General features: G+C 35.8%; 1 long non-coding RNA gene across 1 annotated transcript in view; it reads right to left on the bottom strand.

Moving 5' to 3' along the window:
* Positions 1-4583: 4583 nt before the first annotated feature.
* Positions 4584-12500, bottom strand: part of LOC135200526 (uncharacterized) — a 206034-nt gene continuing 198117 nt past the window's right edge. The window contains exon 3 of the long non-coding RNA XR_010311295.1: positions 4584-4709. This is a non-coding gene — a long non-coding RNA (uncharacterized LOC135200526). The remainder of the gene's footprint in view (positions 4710-12500) is intronic.

Genomic DNA, 12500 nt, shown 5'->3' with positions numbered 1-12500 from the left:
TCTACTCTTTAATAATCCAAGGCCAAAACGAAGTCGACAAATTACTCTCTCGCCTTATATTGACATCTACTCTCTAATAATCTATGGCCAATAAGAAGTCGACAAAATACTCTCTCGCCTTATATTGACATCTACTCTCTAATAATCTATGGCCAATACGAAGTCGACAAATTACTCTCTCGCCTTATGTTGACATCTATTCTCTAATAATCTAACTTTCAAGTAACTTTCTTGGAGAGACCTGCTGACCCACTACTGAATCATCATAATCTGAATATCAGTCATTGCACACTCATTCCCATTGCACGTTTTTTTTTTTTTATTTTAGTAATGGTAAACAATTTCACAGTTACTGGCATCTATATAGATGAGAAAAAGGCCTCAAAAAAATAAATAACTTGTAATTCACACTTCTCAACGGTAGCTGTTAACATAGCGGGAGACAGTAAGCTAAGCTGTTCGCCGCCGTATTGGCCATAAACGCTCAACATAAAGTTACCCCAAGATTGTCCAAAACAATAAATAAATAAAAAATATTAATACAAATCTTACGTATTTCTTTATGAACATTAGGAATACTTGCGACTGTCGCTATCTTAATTTTCAATGATTGAGGCATAAGACCCAAGAAATTCTAAAATGAGATTGTACATTGTATGGAAGAAAATTTATTTCAGCCGATTTGACTAGGTGATCATTCTCCTGCCACACACACACACACACACAGAGAGAGAGAGAGAGAGAGAGAGAGAGAGAGAGAGAGAGAGAGAGAGAGAGAGAGAGAGAGAGAGTCTATGAGGATATTTTTCCATGGCAATTTAGGGTCGTGAGAGAAATTTAATAAAATCATCCACAGAGGAGTAAATAAAAAAGAAATGTAACAGAAACGTTCCCTATCGTAAATTGTTAACGGGTAGCTACCAAATAAAAATCTTAAGTATCAATAAAATCGTTCTTTAACCAAAACTTTACCTTAATATATTAGACCATTGTTTTGAGTCTCTTTCTAAAAAGCCACGCTAGTTTCTGTACAGACCACTATAAAAAATCAACCATAGCCATAAAGCCATTCTAGGGCAGTCATTACGAAGGCATGCCCAATCTTTACGTCATGCAATAAACAAAAGAAAAAAAATATTTGAAACGCCCTTTGGGGAAAGTTTTGTTCTTAAGGACTGCTTTACTTCACAGATTCTAACCTGCTTTGAAACTACTTCCGAAATGAGTAACTAAAATAAATGTATCACAACTCCCTCTGACTCATTAATGAATTCAATGTTAGATTCACAAACGGAAGGCAGTAGTGCATGTGCTTTACCTATACTCTGTTTTTTTCCATCTGTCCATCCGCCTGTGGTGGTCGCGCATGGTAACACTGCGTACCCGGGCTTTAGATGAGTTCGCTTTGTGTAAGTTTTAGGTAAATAAAAGGATATCTGGGTGTACATTTGCAACTGAAAAGAGTTTTAACAATTTACTGTATGCGAATTACACCTTTAATATTCGAAATAGAATATTATTTAAGCCCGGGACGCAGTGTTACCATGCTCAAACACCACAGGCGGATGGACAGACGGAAAAAAACAGAGTATAGTAAAATGATTTCACTGGCTCTGAGATGCGCCCCATGAGATATAATGTCATGAGATATATCTATACAAACGTCTTATTTCAATCAAGCTAAGATATTAAGACTAATTGATGGAGCACGATGTCCAAAAACTCATTAAGAGAATTCAATAATTCATTACCACTGACAACGGGAATTAAATTCACTTTTCTAGGAAAGGACATAAAAAATATCAATTATTCAAGACAAAACAATGAAGATAACACTGGAATCCCAAAAGCAAAGCATTTTCAGAAAAAAAGTAAAGTAATTGAATCATTATCTGAAAACCGAAAGGTTCCGCAGTGTCTTTGCAGGAATAAGTAATGAAAAAGAAGGAAATATTACCAAAAGGCTAAACAGGGTGGAGGCAAAACTGTATACATTTATAAAATTCCGATCCTGCATAAGAGGGAGGAAAGGTTGGGGGGGAGGGTTAAACCCCCAGCTTTCGGAACACGCAAAGCGAATATCAGCAAATAAGGCGAGAGAAAAAAAAAACCGTCCCGTAAAAGTTGTATTCCGCTAATCTTCAAAGACGAGCCTCAACGAACTGGCGGAATATCGACATAAAAGAGATGAAGTTTTTCGCCTTGAGCTTACAAGCATTTCCGTTGGAAAACAATATTAGAAATATTTTTTACCATTTTCCTAAAGCTACTCCTGTGGCTTTTTTTTTCTCTCTCTTTTTTTCTTATCTAATTTTTGTTCGCTCAGAGCTTGGCATCCCATTATTCTACAGTCATGTCATTCGTGGATAATGTTGGTATTATGATAAGAAAGTATATTTTTCTTTAATGGTTATAACTTTATAACAAATTACCTTCACAAAAAGTATTATTTACTAACTTCTTTGCAATGCTACGCAAATGAAATACCGTGATAATAACTAATAAATCAAAACCAATGCTATTCCACCGACGCATAACATGCAATGTCAGTCAAGCGATTCAAGAAAACTTCAAATTGAAGCTATTCATTGATAGAGAGAAGAATGAAATGCATTGAAACATGAAATTAAGGCAGTGTGCCAAGCACTGAGTCTTGGTGGGTCTTTCAGCAGTATGGTGAGATGGAATTAAAATGTGAATGAAATAAATAATGAATTAAAAAATGGAAATTCTAAAGATGATCAATGTTTAATCAGGTTAAGAATAAAAAAATTAATTAATAAAATTAACGTTACTATCAATAACATCATAAAGATCACACTTCCCACAGACGAAAGAAGTAATAGGAAATGAGGTAAATTTCTTTAATAGAAGAAAAAACTTAAAATTGAAAAGAAAGCAGTCGTCTCTTGAAGGGAACGTTTGAAATTGTGGATGCTTTATATTTTATGAAAGTGAATTCCCTTAATGAGACAGAAGGAAAGAAAACGAATACAACTGAGGTAATTTCTTGATTAAAAGAAAAATAAGAGGAGATGAATTTCCCTTCCTCCGACAAAAAAAGAGGAGAGGTCGGCCAATCGCAAGCCACGACGACCATCTAACTAATGATTGAGAAAATAGCCCACTAAAAGAAATCTAAAAAAAGGGGGTTTATTGCTTGTCCATCCAGTTAGGCCTAGGCTGTAATTGTAGCCATCAAGATACGGTAATTGGTCGTTTGGAGGAACTATGGTTTGCAGAAAACAAATTTTTCTCCAAACGCTTCTTCCCCTCCTTTTCCGCCCCCAGCCAACAGGGGCCTCTCGGGCGTCAGACAATAAACACTCACTGAAATTAATGATCCCCGCTATCGAATATTCAAATGAGCCTAAGAATTAAAGATTCTGATGCGCTACTTAGCCGAGCGGAAGAAGAACCACATCACCAAATACCCTGAATCTAAATTGCAACGGTGTTGGTGCGCGTGTGGCGCTGGCGATGGTGGCGGCGCAGTGTTGGGGGAGAAGGGTGCTGATGGTGGAGTGGTGGGGGAATGGGTGTTCGGCGGAGTGATGGGGAATGGGCACTGTCGCCGATAGCCGGCAAGTTTTATGGGTGTACAGATCAAAATGTGTTTTTACACTTGACGTTTAAGGCATCAGCGGGAAATCCCACTTCTCACGTTCGCCCACGAAAAACAACAACAGTAATGACCATTATGGTATAATGAGGCTATAAAAAGTAAACGAAATGGAAAACCCCGAAAGGGGTTCTTGCTGATCGTTCACACGGTCGAAAAGATCATCCATAGGAAAAAGTAACTTAATTCACAATGCAAAAATAATGCACTATTCTTTCTGAAACTGTTGATACAATCTTTATCACCCACGTTGGTTTTACATTATCATTAGAATTTATGAAAGCAAATGAATCATATCCGAGATATTTTCATATTATATCTAAAAAATGGTAATGCTAATCTTAAGTTTTCAGTGACTTTTTCATGATTTTTCGAACTATGACACCGACACACTCACATAGACTGCGTCTCTCTCCAATTAATATTATATATATAATATATATATATATATATATATATATATTATATGTATATATATAAGTATATGTGTATATATATATAGATATATATATATATAATATATACATGTATGTATATATATATATATATATATATATATATATATATGTTTTATATAAACATATATCTATATATACATATATATATATATATTTCTTTCTTTTCTATGAGTGATGACGACAGTACTCATTACATTCACTCCAACGTTTTACAACAATTGGAAGAACTCGTTCGTAGACAAGGAACTTATCCAATACAGGAATACATGTTAACCTTGATATGTACCATCTACTCCTGTTCCCATCGCCTTTGTATTATTATGGAGGATCGAGATAATGAAATTGGACGAAAATGATCTATACGGCGAAAGGGCTTGGCCTAAGGGGTAATGACATTAGCGGACTGGCTGACCTTTTAAGCCTGAGGTCACTCCTCCCACACGACAGATGATTTCTGCAGCCAATTGGCTCATGTTGATATTATTTTAACGCTGGTTAACAACACCAAGCGCTGATTGAGACAGCGAAAGGAAAACTATTTTCTCTGCATATAGAAACTGATTCAACTTCAATACTCATCTCACCTTGCTGTTCTGCCACTGTCCTTGAAGCTCTGGTATTGAGATGACCTGCAATAAGAGAAACAGGGCCTTCTTATTTATTAATATTCATAACAATATAATGCCGTTACAATCGTGCAGATGTTTACAATAACAATCCACGACAACAACAACAAAATTTGCACAGACATACATACATACATAGCTTGCACCCCGTTTTATCACTTTCCTCGTGGCTATTTACCCTTTATACATACACACGTACATGGACAATAAGCAAACCGGCACACAAATATATATATGATACATTCATTTATTTATATGTATGTATGTATGTACGCATAAATTGGTGTTTTGTGTGGTTATGGGTGTGTGTGTGTGTGAAGATCACAAAAACTCATCTTCCTTATAGAATAGACTATAGAATTTGGGTCAAAGGCCAAGCTCTGGGACCTGTGAGCATTCAGAGCTTAAAAGGAAATTGACAGTGAAAGGGTTTGAAAGGAGTAACAGACGGAAAACCCGCAGTTTCACTATGTACATTAAAAGGAATGAAAGGAGTTGCAGTTAGGAGCCGAAGGGACGCCGCAAAAAAAAAAAAAAAAAAAAAAAAACTAATGCCTACAGTGCACCACATGAGGTGTATTGACGGCACTAGCCCCCTACGGAAATTTTCCTAGATCTTTTTTCTTGAGTGACCAACCTGTTCACGAGACTGGTGTATAATTTGTTCATGGAGACTCATTTTTCATACTGGCCACTCAGTGCATTAATCTTTTTCTCCTTTTTTTTTATTCAGTCAGTGATTCATACGTGTAATTTCATTGAATAACATTCTTTTTCAAAGTAATTTACCACGATCATTAGGAAAAAGGTTTCATAATCAATATTTTGACCTTAAAATTACTCTACTAAACAACTTCTGTGAATAATTCATTCTCTAGTTGCTCAACCTATTATAATACCATCTCCTTTCTCGATGCACATACCACCCGCTGCAATATCTTACCTAATGAATTTGGTTTCCAAAGCTTCAAATAGACTAAAATTAAGACAGTAGCGTCTATCACATTATGCACTGCAATTTAGTTTCCTGTAAAAGAAAACTATTAAGATGACTTTTTATCTGTCGTCCTTCTTCAGATCTTAAAAACTACTCAGGCTGGAGGGCTGCAAATTTGTATGTTGATGATCCACCCTCCAATCATCAAACATACCAAATTGCAGCCCTCTAGCCTCAATAGTTCTATTTTATTTAAGTGCCAACAACACAGGCCACCACCAGGCTGCGGCTGAGTTTCATACATCATTATACGCTGTACAGAAAACTCGATAGCGCCGAAGAAACTTCGGCACATTTTTTTTACTCTTGTATTAAAACTGATCACCGCCCACAAATACTCAAAACAAGCGTACAGAAAAACCTCTGTCAATTACTTAAAAAAAAAAAGGAGATGGGATGATTCAGCCTCTGACTTCCCTTACAAAAACGATACCCGGAGTGTCTGTGTCTGCCTTGGTATCAAGAACCTAAACAAAACGAAATCTGAACGAGAATATAAAAAAAAAAATGTCTCTCCGGATGAGCTGGCAGGAACCCCAGCTGAATTGTACACGCTGGTAATTTAGCCTTGATGATACATTTGTGTCATTTGTGAGTTCGCATTAATTTGATTTTCAATACGGCCTTATTCTGCAGATGCTTGTTATCTAAATGACTCTTTCTTAGTGCTCACTTTACTATTAATGATAGATAATGAAGCTATCAATCAGCGGTAATAATGGCAATTTGCCCTATTCAATGGATACCTCCTTTTTGTAAATCTTTGAGCGCGTATTCTTCAGGCTGGTTCAAGCGGAAAGGAACAAATTGGTGGTGGCCATATGGAGAAAACGCAGGGAGGTATAATAACAGTTAAATGAGAGATTACAAGAAGGGAACAAAACTGCGAAAAAGTGGCGTAACATGACTCCGAACAAACTCATACCTCAACAATTAAATATAGATACGCACGCATACGCGCACACACACAGATATATATATATATATATATATATATATATATATATATATATATATATATACATATATATATATATATGCAGAAGCCAGGTACTATGTCGTACCTCTAAGTAAATGGGGATACAATCCACAATGAAGTAAATTCCTCTTGTAGTATATATTACTTGTATAGGATTAAAGCTTTCGACCATCAACTGTGGTCTTGTTCACTAAAGTGTGATATGTCACCTCAAGGAACTGACAAGAAAGAGCACAACCATTGAAAAAACAACGGTTAGGAAACAAGCTAGTTCAAATTATGAATGATCAGGCGGTTGAGCCCTCGTTCTTTCCAGAATTCGTCTTGATCTTCGTGGGGGAATGTTTCTATTGTCAACTGCTTGTTCTATGGTGGTTGGGTGGTTAGTTGGAGAAATGACCTGAGTGGAGTAAACAGGAGAGGAGCAGCATCGTTATTGGCACAAATATATTTCTAAAGTTGAAATTTTCCCTTTCTACATATCTCCTCACAAATAGCTGTATTTTCTGTAATGCCAGTATTTCCTGCAAAGGTCTCGTTTAATGAAATTAATGCCCCTTCTACTACTCGTCTCAAAGTCCGGTCGTTACATGCAAAAAAAAACAACCAATTTGTACCTTTAAAATTTATTGCGTGTGTCTCCCATGTATGTTGCGCAATTGCACTGTATGAACTTCCCTTCTGCAAGCAGCAACGTGTTCTTCCCTTCTCTTATCAATGGAACGTCCGCTTTCTCCCACGTAACATTCATTGCAATCACTACAAGGTATTACATATACTCCTACATTCTCTCTATTACCCGGGTTATTTTTAATGAGTTTCTTCTTGATTGTACTGTTGTACTGAAAAACTACGTTGAAGCCGTTCTTTTTTCCTTTAAGCTGCCTAGAAAATTTATTAAGTTCTCTATTATAAGGAAGAGCAAGAGATGCCTTAAAAATCTTGCCTTTTCAGTTATATCATGAGGGGCGTAAAACATCGATCTAGCTTTAGATAGAGACTGTAGTATAAAAAACTTTCTGGGTAACACAGTTTAGTAAAACTATCTACCAAGAAATTTATTTCGGCGTCAATGAACTGGGGATCGCATATTCGGTATGCTCGAAAAAACAAATTGGTTAAAACGTTGTGCTTTACTTTCGGTTCATGATATGAAAAGTAATGGATATAGGTGTTTGTGTGGGTGTTCTTTCTATACACGCTGAATTTAAAGTCACTACTCACTGTGTCTCTATGAACTACCATATCTAGAAAGGGAAGCCTATTTTCCATTCCTTTTCCACTGTAAATTTAATAGAGGGCAAAAAACCATTTAGCAACTCTAAAAACCTATGAAAGGCTTCCTCGCCGTGTCTATAAACAATAAAAAACATCATCTACATACCTAACCCAAATTTCAGGCTTGATGTTCTTCTGGTAGTGTGTCAACGTATACCTTTTCGAAAAATTCCATACATAAGTTAGCCAATATAGGGGAGAGAGGTGAGCCCATCGAGACCCCGGATTTTTGTTGATAGAACGAACCATTAAAACTCAAAAATTGTAGATTCAACGCAAATGTTAATCAAATGACAAAATTATCTATGTGCATAGGTGGCTTGAAAATATTATCTGAGGCTAATTTCTTCAAGTTGTCGAGCACGAAACTCAGTGGTACATTTGTGAATAAAGAAACTATATCTAGACTGTACATAGTACCTATATAATTCTTTTCCTTAATTTGATCCATAAAATCCATACTGTGCTTAATGTGAGATTTCGAAATTGTCCCTATTAATTTCCCCAAAACATCCGCTAACCATGATGACAGATCCGACTGAGGATTGTTGCGGCTAGCGACAATGGGCCTTAAAGGACACCCTGCCTTGTGAATCTTGGGAGTTCCGTAAAAAATAACTAAAGACGGCAGTTTTCTCGCAGCTTACTCAGGACTATATTTTCTGGTTTCTTTTTCCACACACTGCTAACTAGGCTTTTATTTTCTTGTTAAATTCAGACTGCAAATCGCTAATGCAAGGGGTTTTTGTTACTTTTAGGTAGTGTGTTACTATCGTTTAAGAGCCTGTGTGCCTTGATCAGGTAATCGTTCTTATTCATAACCACTACACAGCCTCCTTTGTCTGCTTTTAAAATTTGAATACTTGAATTCTTCTTCAATCTATCTAATGCCAAGTTGAAACGTCGTGGTAAATGATCTACCTTCTTCTCAAAACTATGAAGCAACATGCCTTTAATAAAATCTACGTTTACTCCTGTATGCTTGTAGTTAAATTGATTGATGCTACCAATACCTCTAATGAAATCATATCCTCAGTGCCCAGAGAAAAATTGAGACCTAGGCTAAGAAGTATTTTACTATCCTCATCTAGCTCACAGTCCGCAAGTATTTTGATATTATCCTGATTAAAAGCAAGATTCCAAACAGAGTGCCTACATAAAATTTCTAAGCTTCCCATCTAGCTGAGCTTTATGTGCCAACGACTTTTGCGAAGCTACCTCACCTGCACAATTAACAATCCAGTCAAAGTTGATATCTGTTCTCCTTTGTAGATTTCTTGCCGTAGGTTATTTTTCCTGTGTCTAATTTCCCAAAGTTTTTATACTACGTCTCTATCTAAAGCTAGATCGATGTTTTACGCCCCTCATGATATAACTGAAAGGCAGATTTTAAGGCATCTCTTGCTCTTCCTTATAATAGAGAACTTAATAAAATTTTCTAGGCAGCTTAAAGGAAAAAAGAACGGCTTCAACGTAGTTTTTCAGTACAACAGTACAATCAAGAAGAAACTCATTAAAAATAACCCTGGTAATAGAGAGAAATGTAGGAGTATATGTAATACCTTGTAGTGATTGCAATGAATGTTACGTGGGAGAAAGCGGACGTTCCATTGATAAGAGAAGAAGAAACACGTTGCTGCTTGCAGAAGGGGAAGTTCATACAGTGCAATTGCGCAACATACATGGGAGAAAAACCACGCAATAAATTTTAAAGGTACACAAAGGTTGTTTTTTTTGCATGTAACGACCGGACTTTGAGACGATAGTAGAAGGGGCGTTAATTTCATTAAACGAGACCTTTGCAGGAATACTGGCATTACAGAAAATACAGCTATTTGTGAGGAGATATGTAGGAAAGGGGAAAATTTCAAACTTTAGAAATATATGTGCCAATAACGATGCTGCTTCCTCTCCTGTTTACTCCACTCAGGTCATTTCTCCAACTAACCACCCAACCCACCATAGAACAAGCAGTTGACAATAGAAACATTCCCCCACGAAGATCAAGACGAATTCTGGAAGAACGAGGGACTCTCAACCGCCTGATCATTCATAATGTTTTGAACTAGCTTGTTTCCTAACCGTTGTGTCATTTGTGCTTGCTCTTTCTTGTCAGTTTCCCTTGAAGGTGGGACATATCTTCCACTTTTAGTGAACAAGACCACAGTTGATGGTCGAAAGCTTTAATCCTATACAAGTAATATATATTTTAAACTACAAGAGGAATTTACTTCATTGTGGATTGTATCCCCATATATATATATATATATATATATATATATATATATATATATATATATATATATATGTATATATATATAATAATATATATATATATATATACATATGTATATGTATATATATACATATATATATACGTATGTCATATATATAATATATATATATATTATCTTATTATATATATGTGTGTGTATGTGTGTGTGTGGTGTGTGTGTGTGTGTGTCTGAAATCAGACTGAGATTGGTAAGAAGAATGCGAAGAAGAGATTGGAAGATAATGGTAGAAATATGGGAGAGGGGAGGGCAAGAGGTAGGAGTAGATGAACAGTACATAAAATTCCATGATAGGACAAAAGGTCAGCGGGGAGGAGGAGGAGGAGGTTTACACGTATAGGAAGATGGGAAGAGGAAATTAAAATCTAATTGTAAGATGAAGAAATAAGAGGCCCAATGACATGAATAAATATTCTGTGAGGTGCAACTGCAACATAGAGAAGTTTGTACAGAGAGAAGATGACCATGATCTTAAAGGATAAGAAGTTGGTCTACAGGCAAGTAAATGCAGGGATGAAGTTTATGGAACAAATAGATCTCAGAATAAAAGGTGCACGTAGAAAGATGCTGTCTGAAATTATTTGTCTTAGGTCGACAGAGTTAGTATTTTGAAATTTTGTTTCATGAAGAAGGCGGAAAAGAGTCAGAACTGATTGCAGACAGAGTAGAAGGGTTTAGTGTAATATGAGAAGGTTTGTGGAAGTTGATATTGAGGGGGTAAGAACATAATTACAAGGTTAAAGAATCTTGTTGCGATTAGCAGTGAGATGCAGCTGTATAGTAGTGATAGTATGACTGACAGGGGTGGCAGACCAGGGTTTGTAAAGTATGTACAGATAAAGGGGACGGTTCTGAAGGAACAGATATGGGGAATAATGGTTTCGTTTTAAACAGGTAAAGAAAACAGCAGAAGAAAGAATTATGAAAAAATACTGTTACCTGGTATACCAAGGAAAGAGAATAGTAGGATTTTGGTTAAAAAAATCACAAGAGGACAGAAACACAGACCAATTTTAAACTCCACTCTCTATCTCTCTCTCTTTCTTATAGATATATGTATCATTTTTCTCACCTAATCCTTTTACCATCGGAGTGGTTGTTACAGAGGAAAGTCAACACACGATAGTCACCGTCACTTTAATACTTTAATTGCTGAAGCGATTGTGAATCCTGTGTGCAGAAAGGTTTTAATCTCTGAATGCATCCACACAGAAGGCTCGTCAGCAGTTTGCTTAAGCTTCTCGCTTCATCTGTCCTGTGCTCCCCTTTTCTTTCATCCTACCACTGTCCACTAGAATTACTCCCAGTTATTGTACAAGTTTAGTTTCTGCTCACTTTTCACAGTAAATAGTGTATCCTGTGAATCAAGAACTCCGCACTCCGTTCACGACCCAAATTTACTGCCTTCTCTCTGATTTCCCACATCACTCCATTCTTGAAGTTACTGGCCAGGCATTAAGATGTAACATATCCTTGTTTCCAACCCATTTTTACACATTGCCGGTCAGTCTTAGGCTTAAATAATCTGTATAAGCCACTAGGGAAAATAAGCAACGGAGTTTCCGCAAGATCTTTCGACGTTCAAACGTCCTTTACTTAGCAGATGAACGTTTGAACGTCGAAAGATCTTGCAGAAACTCCGTTGTTTATTTTCCCTAGTGGCTTATATCTTTATTTATGGATTTATCACGTTCCAAACTTTCGTGATTCAGTTATACATATATATATATAGAACTATATATATATATAAGATAGATATATACATATATAGATGATAGATATATATAGATATATATATACTATATAGATATAGACTATAGATAGATATAGATATATATATATATATATATATATATATCTATATCTATATATACATATATATATATATAATATATATATATATATATATATATATATATATATATATATATAATATATATATATTCTTATACATTATGTGCATGTTTGTGGGTGCTCGTGTTTGGGTACCCCAAATTGCATCAGTATCATGCAAATATCATCCATTTATAAGCATATTCAGGATAAAAATAACACAGACTATATTAAATATGATCTATTTGTAAGTACATGCAGGGTAAAAATAACATACTCTATTATTATTAGCTTCTTAAAACTTAAAAATAAGTAACAATAATACTGAGGTTACATTTGCGGTTTTGAATGATAAGAAGCACCGCTAAAAAATTATCACGTCCTCTACGAACAAGACGAAGATAATTCATCCC

This window comes from Macrobrachium nipponense, chromosome 27 (assembly GCF_015104395.2).
Source record: "Macrobrachium nipponense isolate FS-2020 chromosome 27, ASM1510439v2, whole genome shotgun sequence".
Classification (NCBI taxonomy): domain Eukaryota; kingdom Metazoa; phylum Arthropoda; class Malacostraca; order Decapoda; family Palaemonidae; genus Macrobrachium; species Macrobrachium nipponense.
Note: the sequence above shows the minus strand (reverse complement) of the source record. Positions and strands in the feature narration are given on the sequence as shown.